A 12972-nucleotide genomic window follows, 5' to 3' on the forward strand; every position below is an offset into this window, starting at 1 on the left:
TTTTTTTTTTTTTTTTAAACTTATTTGTATGTTTTTGTCTTTTTCTTCCCTGCCCAGGCTTCTCCTCATGTCTGAGGACCCTTGACTGTTCATGTACTGAAGTAAGGTACCAGAAAGCTGAGTGGAAACTTCTGTGTGTGGCAGCCTTCGCTTCTGGCTGCTGTCTGTTTTTTTTTAGAGGAATTTTCCACCTCTCTCCTGGATGAAGCCATTCTCCCTGTTTGGGTGGGGAAGCGGGCAGGGTCTCTTGATTCAGAATGAGCACTTCCTCAGTGCCTACTGAAGCACTGGCAAAAAAAAAGGGGGGGGGGAACAGAATGAGCACTTCTGTGTCAGTCCTGTGCCTCCCCGCTTCCTCTGTCTGATGCCTCTGGGGTGGGCTTGTGTGAATCTGTTTGCTTAGAAACTTTCCTTCCTGGGTCTGCAGAAGGAGAGAAAACATTCTTCCTTTCATTCATTATTGATATTTTTTCAGCAATCTGGCTTTGATCTTCTCTCTTGGCTTGTCCTAACTTGAAGAGATGGAGTCTTGCCCTGTCACTTAGGCTGGAGTGCAATAGCATGGTCGCTGCAGCCTTGACCTCCTGGGCTCCAGCCCTTCCTGGTCTGAAGCAGCTGGAACTACAGGTGTGCGTCACTACACATGACTAATTTAAATAAAATTCTGGCTGAGCGCGGTGGCTCACATCCGTAATCCAGACATTTTGGGAGGCCGAGGCAGGCAGATCACCTGCCGTCAGGAGTTCAAGACAGTCTGACCAACCTGGTGAAACCTCAACTCTACTAAAAACACAAGTTGCCCAGGCTTGGAGGTGTGCACTAGTAATCCCAGCTACTCAGGAGGCTGAAGCAGCAGAATTGCTTGAACCTGGGAGGTGGAGGTTGCCGTGAGCCAAGACTGTGCCACTGCACTCTAGCCTGAGTGACAGAATGAGACTGTCTCAAAAAAAAAAAAAAAAAAAAAATTTGGTAAAGACAGGGTCTTGCTGTGTTGCCCAGGCTGGTGTGGAACTCAGGGACTCAAGCAGTCCTTCCACCTCAGTTTCCCAAAGAGCTGGGGTTACAGGTGCCAGCCACCACATCTGTCCTGTCCTAACTGTTACTTCATGATTTCTGTAATCACCTTGCTAGAGACAGAGTTCTGTTTCCTTGTGCTGCCATCACAAAATACCACAGTTAGCGTGGCTTGACCCACAGTCGATTTCCTTGCAAGTTCTAAGGCGGGAAGGTCCGGGTCAAGGTGCGGGAGAGTTGGCTTTTCTTTGTCTTCATGGACTTGTCCCCCTGTGTGCCTCTGAGTCCCTTCTTAGAAAGACACCAGGCCTATTGGATTAGGGCCCCCAGGGCCTTTGTTTTTAACTCGGTCACCTCGCTAAAGATCTTAACTCCAAACAATGTGACATTCTAAGGTGGCAGAGGGTGAGGGGTGGCTGGGTAGGACTTGAGCATTCGCATTTTGAAGAAATGCAGTTAAGCCCATAATGAACTTCAGCGGACATAACTATTCAGAATTCTGCTAAGATTAAACTTCATCTGATGGGCTGGGTGCGGTGGCTCACGCCTGTAATCCCAGCACTTTGGGAGGCTGAGGCAGGCGGATCACCTGAAGGCAGGAGTTTGAGACCAGCCTGGCCAACATGATAAAACCCTGCCTCTACCAAAAATATAAAAATAAACCGGGCATGGTGGCGGGCACCTGTAATCCCAGCTAATCGGAAGGCTGAGGCAGGAAAATCGCTTGAACCCGGGAGGTGAAGGTCGCACGGAGCTGAGATCACACCACTGCACTCCAGCCTGGGCAACAGTGAGACCATCTCAAAAAATACGTGTCTGATGTTGGTCATAACAATGTGGGGGACATGGTTGCTCTTACAGTCTTTTCTGAGGATAGTTTGTTAAAAACTGTAGCACTAAAAACCTTCCTTTTGACCAAGCAATTTCATCCTAGGAATTGATCCTAGGGATAAAGTTTAACAACATAGAAAGATTAGCTGTCAGAACGGAGGAGTGACCTGATGCCTGCGGCGTAGGATTAGCTTGTAATTTATGGGCTTGTGAAACATCATGCATTAGATGGGGCCTCCGTGCAGCCGGGGCTGCAGTGGGCACAGAGACAGGAGGGCCAGGGCAGGTGCAGGGCATGGGGCCGCCCCTGGAGAAAGGAGCCCTGGAGCTTTGTGAACGCCATCTCTGGGCCAGCACAGGGCTCTCCCCATCCTGTTGGACCTGTGCCCAGGGCCTGATTGCTACAAGGGTTCCAGAGGGGACACAACAGGCAGAGACCCCAAGGACAGGGGTCTGTTCTGGGGCATCTTGGGCAGAGAGGAGGTTCAGGGGACAGAAACCCAGCCAAAGTGACTCAAACGGAAGGTGGGTGCTGGGCGATACGCAGGCTTGAGGGGTGTTGGAGCCGGGAACAGGGAGGCCATGGGAAGCCCACGGGAGTCAGTCCCGAGTCCCCTCTGAGGGTGGAGGCCTGGCTGCCTTCCTGGTGGTGCCTGTTTCTTCCTTTCTCTGTGGGGTGGCTTCGCTGCCTCCCCCTCTCCAGGTGGGAAGGGGCCCTGCTGGCTTTGTCTGCTCCCAGCTGCAGAGCCAGCTCCTTGGGCTTCCCCGCCCTGGGCACATACTGGTGTGGTTGGGGGAGCCAATTAGGGTTTGGTCATCTGTGATGGGAGGGGGGGCTCTGGTCTGTGCCCATCCATAGGAAACAGGCCCTGTAGGAGGAAGGTGAGGCCGGCATGAATCAATGGTCCAGTCCAGAACGGAGGCTGTGACCTGCCAGGATGGGAGAGAATGGGCTTCGGGGTTGGGCCTCAGCCCCGAGCAGGCAGGCTGAGAGACCCTCTGTGTGGGCCTTGGAATCAACTCCGCGTAGGTTTCAGTCTCACGCTAGCTAGGTGACGCTGGGGAGCGATTTTACCTGTCTGAACCTCAGTTTCCTTCTCTGTTAAGTGGAGCTCTGAGGACCCAGGGTAGCGTGTGCATGAAAGCTGACCTCTGCCTGCACGGGAGTCGGGAAACGTTTCCCCTTTCCCTCCTCACTGGACCCCGGGATGGTTGTGTTATTATCCTTGGTGGGGAATTTTGCCTGCCAGTCCTCATGGGTCGGGCCACGCACAAGTGAGTCTCTCCTGGGTGGGTCGTGGCTGAGAGCTCCGGTCTGCAGTGGGCTCCTTGCTCCTCCCAGCAAAGGGCTGGCCTTGCCCCACCCTGGGGCCTCTCGGATGCTCTTTCGAGGTGTTGACCTGGGTGGCCCCTGCACCGTCCGTGGCCCTGAGGAGGTGGAGCACACAGTGGGGGCTGCGCTCGCCCAGCTGGGATCCCAGGCTCTGAAACTAATGTTTTGGAAAGAACGTGAGCTGACGTGCCGGGCTTCAGAGAAGGAAAAAAAGCACGTGTGTGAGATGTGCGGGCCCTGGTGAGAGATAGGCAGCAGTAGAGCCCGTCGGCCACACGTACCCGCAAGGCCTGGGGCCTGGGCTCAGCCGGCTCAGGGGTGTGCTGGCCCGGGGCTCTGGCTTCCGGACCCAGATGATGCCGCTGACCATACGGGCCAGGCACTGAGTGACCATCCCAGTGGATCTCTGAGCAGTGTTCCCTGAGCATTAGGAATGCAGCTTCCTTGGCTGAGCCAGCCTGGCAGAGCAGGAAGGGAGGGCCATGGCCCTGTGGGGGACGCAGCCACGGCTCGAGTGACACCTGCTGGCTGGCTCATCTCGTCTGCTCTCCTCTATGAGTCTGTGGTGGTTCTAGTTGGGCAAGGTTTCGGGGGTTTGTTCCTCACCTGAGGTCTGTCCACACCTCCCGACCGCGTCTCATGGTGGTTGGGCCATCGGTGGGTGAGATGGCCGCAGTAGAGCTGGGGGCACCTGTGTGTGGAGGCGGCACCGACATCCCCTGCAGCCACGCCCTCCTGAGAGGGTCTGGAAGGAACCAGGGCACCCCTACCAACCCACTTGCCTATGGGGTATCTTCCGGGGCCCCAGGGCTGGGGCGACTGGAGCAGACAGGACATAATTCAGCTCTGGGGACCATGCTGACTGAGACAGACCCTTGCAGTGGCCTGCAGGGGTGGGTAGCTTTGTCCTCCCAGCACTGGGTCCTGGCTTTTTGCATACAAGCCACCCGTTCTGCAAGTGACTAGTTGGGTTGGATGGAACAGGCTTTGGGAATTGGCGCCTTGGATTTGACCCCCACAACTTTGGGTCTTGACCTTCGGAGAGGCTCCACCGCCTGCCCTGGGGTGGGTGGGGACATCTTGCATGTGTGCCATCCAGCTCAGTTGCCCTCAGCCACAGCTGGCCACCAAGCATGGCGGTGTTGCTGGCACAGCCAAGGAACTGAGCCCAGACTTTTTATTTACTTAATAAGCATAAATGCAAAGGGCTGGGGGTGGCCGAGCTGATGGTGGGTGCACTCAGTGGCTCCTTCACAGTGGCTGTCGCTTTCTTGAGCCACCTAGGGAGGGAGGGGAACAACTGTCGTGAGTGTGGAGGCCCAGCCCATCCTCCATCTGGGGGAAGCCCTGTCCCTCACTGCCTGTCTCCTGGGCTGAGCAGCTTTGGTGCCCTCTGCTGTGGGGTGATGGGGCCAGGCTACGCAGGCAGTCATGACGGAGCTAAAGGGCGTGTGCGTTCCTGTAGCCAAACCCCTTCTCTTATCTATAGCAGTTATAAAGTCAGAGCTGTGTTCCCACCAGAGGCAAAAACCCAACACCATGCAGTTGCAAACACGGGGCAGGACAGGCTCCGTGGCCCTTGCTACTGTGGGCCAGGAGGCGTGGCCAGAGCTCCTCCAGCATCAGCTTAAACCTAGAGGTGGGTGTGATTGTCACCCCGTCTTACAGGTGGGAAAGCTAACCGAGGTCTGAGACGTGACTGACCTCCCCTGGGCGTAGTGTAGGCGGCACAGTGGGACCTGCACACGGCTGCCTGGTTGTGGTGCACACACTCCCGGTACTGGTGGCCGGAGGGCAGCATGGTGGGGGTCAGGCCTCCACAAGGCCCTGTCGGCCACGGGAGTTTGCTCTGAGATCCTGGGTCCCTGACTCTGTTCTCAAAGCTCCTAGGACCTGACTGGCATTCTTTTGTCGTAGGAGTTGGAAGTCTTTCATCTGTGTTTTTATTTTGCTGGGCTTCCACCTCCTGCTCTGCTACCCTCACTATATTCTTTTATTTGCACAGTGTAAAATTCACCATTTTTATTTTATTTTTTTTTGAGACAGAGTTTTGCTCTTGTTGCTCATGCTGGAGTGCAGTGGCACAATCTCAGCTCACTGCAACCTCTGCCTCCCGGGTTCAAGTGATTCTCCTGCCTCAGCCTCCTGAGTAGCTGGGATTACAGGCGTGCACCACCACGTGAGGTTAATTTTTTTTGTATTTTTAGTAGAGATGGGGTTTCTCCGTGTTGGTCAGGCTGGTGTTGAACTCATGACCTCAGGTGATCCACCTGCCTCAGCCTCCCAAAGTGCTGGGATTACAGACGTGAGCCACCGCACCTGGCAGAGTTAACCATTTTAGCGTGTGCAGTTCAGTGCATTTGGCGCATTCACAGTGTTGTGCGATCATCCCTATCAGGTTGTAAGCCGTTTTCCTCGCCTCAAAACCCCGGCCCCACGGGCAGCCACTGCTGTTACTCCTCTGGCCAACGTCTCTTTCTGTCTCTGGATTTGCCTGTTGATGACACGGAAGAGTGAGTGAGGATGTGTGTGTTTTAAACACAGGCTGGTGGTACTAGGGCTCTCCTCCTCATCTTGTGCCCGCATTAGGCCCCGGGGTGTGTCCTGTGTGCATGTCTTTGACCCCCGGTAGATGGGGCCCAATCATGTGCCGCACCAACGTGGAGTCTGAGGTCGTTACAGACAAAGTTGGGTGAGACTCCAATGACTCCCAGGCCCTTCTGCTCTGCTCTCCTTTCCAGAGCTGGGGCTTCCTCTCTGGGATAACAGCCACCACCGGCCGTCTGTGCTTGAAGGCCACTGCACTTCAGGGTGCCCTGGGCAAATGTCGAGGGAAGGCAGATTCCCTGCACACCCGGGGTCGGCTTCTTGCTTAAGGACTCTAGATGCCCGCCTCCCAGGTGCTGTTCCCACGCTGAGCTCCATTGGGGGATGTAACCAGCACCTGGGGGGCCCATGGGTGCATAGGGAGTTCCATGTTGTCAGAGCAGTGCTGCTTTGTGTTTTTCATATATATGTGTGTGTGTGTGTGTGTGTGTGTGTGTATATATATATATATATATATATTTTTTTTTTTTTTTTTGACATGCAGTTTTACTCTCATTGCCCAGAGTGGAGTGCAGTGGCACAATCTTGGTTCACTGTAGCCTTCACCTCCTGGGTTCATGGAAACCCAGGGTCCCCAGTAGCAGGTCCTCTGGCTCTGTAATAGCTGGGAGTACAGTTGCCTGCCACCACATCTGCTAATTTTTGTATTTTTAGTAGAGATGAGGTTTCACCATGTTGGCCAGGCTGGTCTTGAACTCTTGACCTCAGGTGATCTACCCAAAGTACTGGCCTCCCAAAGTACTAAGATTACAGGCATGCACAACCATGCCCTGCTAATTTTTGCGTTTTTAGTAGAGATGGGGTTTCACCGTGTTGGGCGTGCTGGTCTCGAACTCCTGACATGAGGTGATCTACCTGTCCGGCCTCCCAAAGTGCTGAGATTACAGGCATGAGCCACAACACCTGGACTGTTTTTAAAATTTTTAGAAAATTTTTAATGAGATGGGGTATCACTATGTTGTCCGGGCTGGCTTTGAACTCCTGGGCTCAAGTGATCCTCCTGCCTCAGCTGTGTTTGTGTTTGCTCCAGTCCTTTGCTGGTGAACAGACATGTTAACTGGATACCTAAGTACCTGGACCACAGGGCACAGGGTGGGGGTGGCATTCATGGCTGGGACCCTGCTCTCCCAGAGGCTACTGGGGAGACATAGGAGTGACCACCATGGTCCAAACACCAGGACTGCACACAGTGCCAGGAGGGGTGGGCTCAAGAATTGTGGGGGGATGGTAAACATGAGGCTCCCGCCCCCCTCCTAGGACAAGGACCACGTAGGAGGGGACAGGGTGTGGCTGAGGTGGGAGGCCTTGGTTCAAGGCAGAGCGTGGGGAGTGGGGAGAGTGAGGAGCGTGCGGGAACTGGGGCCCCTGCTCTGCTTACCTGCTGAGAATGAGCCAGTGTTGGCCTCTGGTCTCCATGTCTGTAGAGCGGCTTCCCTGCTTCCACTCCTGTAGAATGGGAGTGACAACATCCAGCCATAGGGTGGTGCAGGTCTGGGGACAGGACACAGATAAGGTGCCCCAGTCCCCCTTCCCGACCCCAGCCTGGCGTCCCCCCTGTATCCAAGGGAAGAAGCAGGGGTCTGCTTACAAATCTCTCAGGATGCAAAGTGTGGCCCCCAGCCTGGTGTCTCTGCAGTGAGCCCAGGATGGAAGGTAGCCTTGGCATGTAGGGAGGACAGGTGAACCTGGATCCAGGCCCTGCTTCACGTGACAGCCCTGGGTTCTAACCCTGCTCCTTCTGCTTCCTGGCTGTGTGTTTTTGGGGTGGCCACAGCCCCTCTCCAGCCTTAGCTGCCTCACCTGGGAAGAGAGGTGCAGGGATTTTATCATGATTGTAATACTTGCCATCAGCTGAGCATTAGCGACTTTCTAGCACCTGAAGGCAGTTACCCCGTCATCTGCACAGCCGCCCTTCCCCGTTGCAGAGGAGCAGACTGCGTCAGAGAGATGAACACCGACATTCCCGAGGTTGTAGATTCAGAAGGTGTTGAGTTGGGATTTGAACTGGAGTCTGTCTAAGGCCTCCTGTCTCCTTCCTGACCTTGGAGCCTTTCACACTTGATGGTCCCACCAGACCCTGCGTGAAGCTCCTGGTGAGCAAATGGGGCAGCTCCACCTTAAAAGCTGAGGGAGAAATACACGTTACCTAAAATGTCCCATCCCAGTGATCTTCACCAGAACTTTCTCCATCATCTTCCCAAACTGAAACTCTGTCCCACTAAATGCTCACTGCGCGTTCTCCCTCCTGGCCCCTGGCACCTTCCATTTGACTGTGTCTAGGAATCTGACGACTCGAGGGACCCCATGAAAGTGAAATCCCACAGGATTTGCCTTCCATGGCTGGCTTACCGCTCGCTGCACGATGGCCTCAAGGCTCATCCAAGGAGCAGCAGGTGTCCGGCTTTCCTTCCTTTTTAAAGCTGAGTGATATTCCACTGCATGGTGGGGGATCACGTCATTTTTTCCATGATGCCTTCAGTTTTCGGCTGTTGTTCCCATCCGTAAGCTGGAACATCCCTTGACGGAGGAGGGATGCCTGGGAGTATGTGAGCCCTTCCTCTTTCCAGGATGATCCTCCGTTTTGCAGGGGCAGCCCACCATCCTGGACTCCCAGCTGAGGGGCCGCCGAACCTAACAAATGAAAATGTAGGCTGTCCAGTTACATTTGAATGCCGCAAAATCCGCAAATGCTTTCTACTTTTATTTGTGTAGAGACGGAGTCTCGCTCTGTAACCCATGCTGGAGTCCAGTGGCATGATCTCAGCTCACTGCAGTCTTCACCTCCCAGGTTCAAGCGATCCTCCTGCCTCACCTCCCCAGTAGCTGGGATTACAGGCACCCACCACCATGCCTGGCTAATTTTTTTGTATTTTTAGTAGGGACAGGGTTTCATTATGTTGGCCAGGCTAGTTTCAAACTCCTGACCTCAAGTGATCCACTAAGCTTGGCCTCCCAAAGTGCTAGGATTGCAGGCGTGAGCCACCCTACCCAGCCAACCAGCGCTTTTTAAATGTAACTATGTCCCATGCAGTGTGTCCTCTAAAGAACGATGTGTTCATCTGAGACTCAGATGTTACCAGGCGTGCTGTGTCTTCTGACAGCCCTGTCTACAACCCTCATGGAAGGGGCAGTAGCTGAGGGTGCCATCTTGGGGTGAAGGGAAGGGCCCTGCAATGGCAGCCCATGCCCAGCTTGGACTGGCTATGGGAAGGCCACTGTCCAGGCGGATCTGGCCTTTGTAAAGGGCCACCCCCCGAGACCCACCGAGTCTGGTTCCCGTTTCCTCCTCACAAACTCCAGCCTGGAAGAGCATTTGGGTGTGGAGCAAGCCACAAGGTTTCCCTGCAGCGTGGCCCACACTGGGGTGCTGGGTGGTTTTGAGTCAGCTGCCCCCTCTGCCTCTTCCCCACATCTGTCGCAGCTGTGCCCAGTGCTGGGACCTTTGGGGAAGAGGCTGAGGCTGACACTCTGGTAGGATGTGCAGCGGTGCTGTGGGGTCCTGGGGTCAGGTTCACACACATCCCTGCTCTCGGGGCCCTTGGCCTCCTGCAGGAGAAGGTGCCACGTCCTAGCAGGTGCGAGGGCAGGAGCCCCATCACAGGAGTCGGAGGTTTCTTCCGGTGTGGATGGCAGTGGATCACTCCCAGGTTAGCTGCCTCCCCAAGCAGTTTTGGGTGTAGAATGACCGACCAGTGTGGGAGTGCCGACGTCCCGACCCCTTGCCTCCAAGTGGGACAGGGCTGAAGCTGGCCTCCCGCCGAGACCACCACCTCCCTCGGCCCTGTCCCTGCTGCCATGTCCTTCCCCGGCACCCCCACTTGTCCTGCCCCAAATATATCCGGTTCACAGTCTTCCCAGCGCAGGCTCTGCTGCTGGAGAAGTTGCCCTCAGGCTGCTTGCTGATAACTTTTTTTTTTTTTTTGCGATGGAGTTTCTCTCTGTCGCCCAGGCTGGAGTGCAGTGGCATGATCTTGGCTCGCTGCAACCTCTACCTCCCAGGCTCAGGAGATTCCCCTGCTTCAGACTCCCAGTTAGCTGGGACTACAGGCACGCACCACCACACTGGGGTAGTTTTTTGTATTTTAGTAGAGACGGGTTTCACCATGTTGATGGTCTTGATCTCCTGACCTCATGAGCCGCCCATCTCGGCCTCCCAAAGTGCTAGGATTACAGGTGTAAGCTGCCGCGCCCGGCCTGTCCATCACTTTTTAAACAGAGACTTTAGCACATGGCAGGTGCCACCATCTCTTGGAGTGAGGTGGCCTCAGGGCCTCTGGTCAGGGCTACAGCCTGATCCGTGGTCTTTGCATGCCTGTCCTCTGCCCCAACTGGGTCATGTGCCACGTGGGGCATGAGGGGCCTGTGTTGCGACTCCCCCTGGGGGCTGGTGATGTGGTTGAGCTGGAAGGTGCGTTCTGGAACATCTAAGACCCTGGCCGCTGTCCTGAGTCAGGCCACAGAGTTCTCCCGCCGGTCCAAATGCCATGGGTGCTGGGCCGGGGGCTGTGGGCCCGAGGACTGGGGTGCTTGGAGGTGCTGTGGAGGAGGAGTGGGGCTGGAATGGAGCCCGTGGGATTTTACTGGAGGGGTGGGAGTTTGAGAGGAGAGTGTGTACAGAGCCTTGGGTAGAAAAGGCTGGGATGGTCAGGACCCCTTGGGGGTGGTGGGTGAAGGTGTCAGGGTGTGGGGATACCCCTGGGATGGACAGGTCGCTTGGGGCTACGGAACTTTGGATTCCACACTTAGTTTGGATGCTGCCCTCTGGTGTGGAGGGTGTGAGTGGAGGGGGCCTGGCTGAGGAAGGGGGAGGGGCAGCAGGGAGGGGGCAGCTGGTTTGCTCCGAGAGATGGCGGTGACGGCCACCTGCTGCAGCCTCTGTTGAAAAAGCAACCGACAGAACAGGAGCAGCTGCCGCCAGCTCCCATCCGTTTTGTCCTCTGAAAAGAGAGATTGGGGTGGCCAGGTCTTCATTTTCATGAGACGAGAGATGTGAACTTTGATATGAAATCTTTTGGTTTTGAGATGTTGCCAGGTAATTGCAATTTTTTTTTTTTTTTTTTTTTAAAAGACAGGGTTTCACCATGTTGGTCAGGCTGGTCTTGAACTCCCGACCTCAGGTGATCCGCCCGCCTTGGCCTCCAGAGTGCTTGGATTACAGGCGTGAGCCACCACACCCAGCCTAATAATTCCCATTTTTTATGAAAATGCCAGTGTGACAAATTAAACCTATATATCCGTAAGTCTTGACCTCTGGGCCTCTGGTCTGCAGCCTGTGCTGCTGTGTGTTGGAAGCGTGGTGGGATGGACCCTGTGTGCTCCCCGCAAAAGTCCTTACCAGGGTGGCACGTCCACTCTGTCATTGCCTGGCTGCAACAAGAAGCTGGAATGACTAATGAGACTTGAGGTTTGCCACCGTGGGCCCCGTGCTGAGGCTGGGGTGGTCCTCACAGTGACCTGTGGCATGAGGTGTCTTGGTTCCATTCCACAGATGAGGAAAATGAGGGCCAGCAGGGCCCAGACACTTGCCTGAAGTCACAGCTCACAGAGCAAGACAGGGGCCCAGGTCTGCGGACCAGGTTTCTTTTTTATTTTGTGGTAAGAGACATACAAAATGTGCCATGTTAGCCACTTTTAAGTATACAGTTCCGTGGCATTACGTACTTTCACGGTGTTAGGTAGCTGTTGTCACTATTTACCTCCAAGAGTTTCCCACCATCCCACTGTCCCTATTCAGCACGGACTCCACACACCCCACCCCAGCCCTTGCACCCACTGTGCTACTTTCTGCATCTCTGAGCGTGACTAAGGACCCTGTGTACCTGGAAGCTTCCAATATGTGGCCTCTTTTGTGCCTGGCTCAGTTCACTCCGCGTAATATCTTCAGGTTCATCCGCGTTGCAGCCTGTGTGAGAATGTCCTACCTTGTCAAGACTGTCTGGTGTTCTGTTGTATGGACGGATCGCATGGAGTCTGTGCATTTACCTGGTGGTGGACTTGGGGGTTGCTGTTGCCTTTCCAGCCCCGGGAACAGTGCTGCTGAGAACCCAGGTACACAGGCAGCTGCTCTGGTCCCTGCCCTACCTTGTTTTGGGGATATCAGGTCTGCTGATTTTATGCCTGAAGGTCATGGGCCACTGCCCCTTCCCTCTGCCCTTGACTCTCTTTCCTGGTGTGCCCACTGTGTGGTCTTCCACACTCTTCTTGGATAACTCCAGCAATGGGGAGCTCACTGCCTCCTAGAGCAGCCCACACCTGTGTCCCTGCAGCTGCCACTTAGCCCCCTGACCCAGGATGCATCTCCTTGTCCCCACCGCAGAACTTCCGTGTTCACTCTGGGTTCTGTGGTTCCCACTCTGCACCACAGAATCCGATGTCTCCCTTCTCCCTCCCTGGTTTCCAAGAGAGAACAAAATCTAACCATGAGAAGCAGGATGGAGGTGTCTTCAAAAATAGCCGCTGGTGATAGAAGTTGTAAGAATGTTGGCCAGGTGCGGTGGCTCAAGCCTGTAATCCCAGCACTTTGGGAGGCTGAGGTGGGTGGATCACCTGAGGTTGGGAGTTCAAAACCTTCCTGACCAAAATGGAGAAACCCCGTGTCTACTGAATATACAAAAAAATAGCCGAGAGTGGTGGTGCATGCCCGTAATCCCAGTGAGTCGGGAGGCCGAATCTCTTGAGAATCTGAGTGGTCAGGCAGGAGGCACATGTAGTCCCAGCTGCTCAGGAGGCTGAGGCAGGGGGACCACTTGAGCCCAGGGGTTCCTGGCTGTAGTGAGCTGTGATGGCATCACTGCACTCCAGCCTGGGCACCACAGCAAGAACCTGTCTCAAAAAACAATTAGTAGGAAGCTCAGGCAGGAGGAGAATCTCTTGAGCTCGGGAGGTGGAGGTTGCAGTGAGCCAAGATTGTGTCATTGCACTCTAACCTGGGCAACAAGAGCAAAACTCCATCTCACAAAAAAAAGAAGTTGTAGGAATGCACTGTGGTGTGCCTGCCTCCACATACCCCGCAGCAGGTTTCATCAAGATAGGAAGCACGCTGGTAGTAGTGTGGCTTGTGCCTGTAATCCCAGCACTTTGGGAGGCTGAGGTGGGAGGATCTCTTGAGCCCAAGAGTTAGAAACCAGCCTGGGAAACATGAGACCCCATCTCTACAAATAATTTAAAAATTAGCAGAGCATGGTGGA

At 54.7% G+C, this 12972-nt stretch overlaps 1 protein-coding gene across 1 annotated transcript in view; it reads left to right on the forward strand.

The window, feature by feature from the left end:
• Positions 1-12972, forward strand: part of JPH3 (junctophilin 3) — a 111521-nt gene that overhangs the window by 28592 nt on the left and 69957 nt on the right. The gene's annotated exons all lie outside the window — the stretch shown is intronic.

The sequence above is a fragment of the Cebus imitator genome, unplaced genomic scaffold (assembly GCF_001604975.1).
Source record: "Cebus imitator isolate Cc_AM_T3 unplaced genomic scaffold, Cebus_imitator-1.0 Scaffold159, whole genome shotgun sequence".
NCBI lineage: Eukaryota > Metazoa > Chordata > Mammalia > Primates > Cebidae > Cebus > Cebus imitator.